The sequence below is a fragment of the Adiantum capillus-veneris genome, chromosome 29 (assembly GCF_014529385.1).
Source record: "Adiantum capillus-veneris isolate H3 chromosome 29, ASM1452938v2, whole genome shotgun sequence".
NCBI classification, from domain to species: domain Eukaryota; kingdom Viridiplantae; phylum Streptophyta; class Polypodiopsida; order Polypodiales; family Pteridaceae; genus Adiantum; species Adiantum capillus-veneris.
The window spans coordinates 97,773,107-97,777,739 of NC_140959.1; the positions used below are offsets into that span (position 1 = coordinate 97,773,107).

Consider the following 4,633-nt stretch of genomic DNA (forward strand, 5'->3'; position numbering starts at 1 on the left):
CTTTTTAGCCCATTCACTTATCTTCATCTCCATGATACATCCAAATAACTTTGCCATCAAAGAACCAACCATTATAGTGTGATAGTTGTTCACATTGTTTATATCTACTCCTTTGTGCAAAGGTTTGATCCAATTGGCACTCCAATCATGAGGCATGCCATGCTGAAGTGCAAGGTTAAACATATCGCGTATCCGAGATCGTGTTTTCTTGCTTGTCTATTTAATCCTTTCAACCTTGACAACTTGAAAGTCCCCTACCTTGCGAGTAGCAAGTTTCTCAAGCGCGTGGCATACATCTTCATTGGTAAAGAAGGGAAGCATAAACAGAAGGTATCTACAACACTCCATCTTATCAACATTGGGTTGCTCATAGAGGTTCTTGCAATACGTATACATATCCTCAAGAGTCAAGTCACTAAAGCTCTCAACGTGATTGCCTTTTAGATTTTGCTAAAACTTGTCACATGCATGTGCTTTCTCTTGCGCTAAAAGAAGTTGTTTTTTGACTTCCCACCTTATCCTCTTTTTTTGAACAAGTGCTTTGTATGTGTGTGAACGTTCCAAGTAAACTTCCTTGTCTTTTGCTTGCATCCAAACTTAGCAAGTGTTTTTGGGGTTGACTTCATTCAATGTCAAGCCATTTCTTCTTGGTGCTACCCTTCTTAGACCTTTTGCAAGACATGTGTTTCACCAAAAAGCATTCCTTCGCACAAGAGCAAATTACTTGTTTGCAAACTTTCCACTTGAATTCTAATGTTGGACTCTCTCGATGCTCTATCATGCTTAACATTTAGTCCACCATATTAGCATATATAAGTGCTCGTTTGAAGTCTAGACGTAGGTATGAATTATTTACATCATGATTGGAGGCCACATGCTTGGGTCTTTTACCACACTTGAGGTCAATACATAACATCCTATGATCCGATTTCGGATTCCGTTCACCAAGTGTAAAGATTTGTATGCATTCTAGAGTGGCTTCTGAAAACAACATATATATATATATATATAGTCAATCACACTATCATGATTGTGCTTTCTACATGTAAAGTCATTGGTGCCTTGCCATAAAGATACACCATTTGCAATGAGCATTCCGGTGCTATTGCACATATGTAGAAGTGACCATCCTTAGTGATCCAATTCTTTTGCACCATTGTAACTTTGATTATACATGTATGAGTCATCAATTCTTCTTGAGACATGTGGCATGTCGACTTGTTGTGTGTCGTGTTGTAGCATATTTGTGCGAGCATTCATGTCTCCAAAGACAATGACTTCACCCTGGTCTTTGTAATGAGCAATGTCTTCCTCTAGTTCAACAAAGGGTTGATCTCTATCCGTATCCAAACTAGCATAAAAGTTGGAGTCTTAATGAGGAATGTAGCAACCACAAACATGAGTTGACCATTTGGTGGATTGATTTTTAGCCATAAGTAGCATTTATTCATATCTTCTTTGACAATGGAAACATATTCCAAACCCTTTTTGATCATACATGCTACGCCTCGTTGGCCTCTAAGTTGCTTTTCATTTTTGGCCCACATCAAAGAATGCATATCGTATTTGTCAAATCTAAGAATTTGTTGCGCATCATGCTCCCATGTTTCGACAAGAAGTATCGCATCGGAGTCATTGGTAAGCTCGTCAATGCCAATTCCCACATTCCATGGATACTCGTTACAATTCCAAAAGCTTATTCACAAGCGTGAGTTGGTCACATAGATCATGTGTCCCTATTTGTTGGGTGGACTTGCATCCTCCTCAAGTGACTTTTCTTCTTGAGATGACACCTTAACCTTCTTGCTTCTTTCCTCATATGCTTTGCGACGTGCATCTTGTTGCATAAGAGTGTGATCCTTATATATATTACAACCCATTCCTTTGAGGTAGATCCAACTATTGTCAAGGATGATCTTTCTCTTTACCTCATCAGCCATGGTACATACAATAGGTCTTTCTCCCGAGCGAGGGACTCCTAGTTTTCCAACTCGATGTGCACCATAAGCCATGATTCCAGATATGCCAAAGTATGTAGCAAAAAACTTTTCAATAGCAACCGCAAGATATTGAGGTGTTTCCATGCTTTCCTCCTTGATTCCACGAATGATGATGTTCTTTGAGCATTTTTTCTGTTCATGCAATTCTTGAGTGTCTACATTCTCTACATTCTTTGCTTGGACAACTGCTTGCGTGATAGGAGATGCAGAAACCACATTATCCTTACATATATCAGTCCATGATTTGGATGCATTTTTCATCTCACATACATCATGTCGTATTGTATCTATCATTTCCTCTTTCAATACATAATCACTCTCAACTTTGTTCAAGTGCTCTTTCAATACATTCATGTCAACAAGAGAGTGCTTACATCCTTGAACTTCATCTTCAAGATGCATCAAGCGTGTTGTTTGCATTTCAAGAACCTTCTTGAGGTGCTCTTTCTCCACAACAAGAACTCTTAAAGTGCCATTCTCCATTGCAAGTGTGTGCAACTCTTCACCTTGCTTGTTGTTGACGGTTTCTTGAAATGAGACCAAGTGTTTGGATTAGCATCCAAATTCCTTGGAGATTTTGCATCATTCTCCATGGCGAGTGTGGATTTTCCACCCTTGCGAGTTTTGTCCGACATTGCCTTCAAGTCGATAACAAAAATGCAAAGTTTTGACAGTTTTTCCAATTCTAAGCTGCTATTACAGCAAAATCTTCCATTGCATTAAAAAATTATATCTTTACATCAATGTGTAGAGGGCGCCGTGCTTTTCGAGTGACGCTATAGATCGCCTAAATCGGAGTTCAAATGAAGAAGTTATGATAAAAAGAGTGAATAGTTGTCTACTAGGTCAAAAAACAACAGACAAAGAGAGAGAGAGAGAGAGATAGATAGATAGATTCAATTATTGTCCACGGAGGTCAGATATGACCCATGGGACAAAAAACAAACATTACAACGATGACGTTTGTAGCAGATCGCACTGAATACATATCAGTTAAGGACTGAGGGTCCATTGGAAAGATGAAAAATGAAAAGGACAAAAACCTAAGAGGGATCAGTTGTGGGGCGAGCTGATTTGGGTTTTCGAAACTCCTGGATGATGGCTTTACCACCTCGGTAGACTGCCCATTTGCCTTGTTTGCGGGCTTCATGTACCTTCTTGAGCTCTTCACTTTTGCGTTTGAGTTGTAGCGGGGTGAGTTCTTCTGCGATCCAAAACTTGGTGTCCTTGAGAAGACGTGATTGTTGGAGAAGCTTGAGCCGACATTCCCTACTTTCGAATTCAAGGATGGCATGTCCACTTGGTATAGGTAGGTCAGGGCCTCTCCAAGTGATACGACTTATTGCATTGTGGTCGACCTTGATCGGCTTGAGAGTTTCGTTGAGGAAGTTCATGCGTTCCGAGAAGTTGAGCTCGGTTGTTTCCCATGCTTGAGTTAGCCCACCGATGCGGATCTTGAGGGTATTTTCTGCTTGGAGTCGTTGTTCTCAAAGCTCTACTGTGACACATGTCTTCACCTTCGCAAGGGTTGCCGAGTGGGTTTCGATGGCCTTGGCTTCGACTTCTTTCACTTTATTAGTGGCGAGATCGACCATGGAATCAAATCGCGCCTCAAGCTTGCAAAGGCGAGCTTTGTGGTCGCGATTTTATTCCATGACGCGATCAAGATCTGCTTGAAGGCATTCGATTCGGTCAAATTTGCTTGGTGCTGCTAGGACAGCAGCAAAGCTTGGTCGTGTTTTCGCAAAGCTCTTCGGAGTGTTGGTTTTGGTCGTCATTCTTCCGATGCTAATCTTCTTGTTATTGAGTGCACCCATCAAACTGAATTTTTGTGGCAGTCCCTGCTTAGTTTAGGCTTTGTATGCCTGAGAGACAGAGAACTGTGGGCTTGGGCTTGGGGATGCAAGGGTCGAAACTTGTGCAAGAATCATCCCCTACCTGTTTAATGCAAGCCTAAATCGGGGTCGAAGCTTGTGCAAGAATCATCCCCTGCCTGTGTAATCGAAAGAAGAAGCAGGGTGCAATCGACGAGCAGGGCTGAGACCAGTAGGGCCGAGTGGAACGAGCAGGGCCGAGACGAGCAGGGCCGAGATCTGTATGTCGTGCAAGGCGAGCTCTGCAAGTCGTGTAAATCTGAAACCAGAGCAAAGCGGGCGTTTCTGAGTTGAGCAGACTGGAGTGGGGGCAAGCTATGGCTAACGCCCCCCCACAGGGCAGCCCCTCGCCCTGGGGAAGACTTGGGAGCAGGGGGAAAGAGAAGCGGCTAGGGTAAAAGAGAGAGAGAGAGAGAGAGAGAGAGAGAGAGAGAGAGAGAGAGAGAGAGAGAGAGAGAGAGAGAGAGAGAGAGAGATAGTTCTATTATTGTCCTCGAAGGTCAAATATGACCTATGGAACCAAATGAACTTGTCACGTGGTGTGAGTGGAGGTCATAAGTGACTCTCGATGCTCAAAAATGGCTGAAATGAGCGTTGCAATAGAGAGTCCACATCGTGGTTGAGAGAGGAAGGTATGTTGGGAGAGCTTATGGCTGAATATATGGGAAAAAGAGGACCTAATGTGGTCAAAAGCTGAACACTCAAGTAGTGTGTGGTACTCACTCTCTCGCACTTGACGAGGGCATAAGGTGCAAAGTC

General features: G+C 42.6%; 1 pseudogene; it reads right to left on the reverse strand.

Moving 5' to 3' along the window:
* Positions 1-3,043: 3,043 nt before the first annotated feature.
* On the reverse strand, positions 3,044-3,655 carry LOC147419642 (uncharacterized; annotated as a pseudogene).
* Between the last annotated feature and the right edge of the window lie 978 nt (positions 3,656-4,633).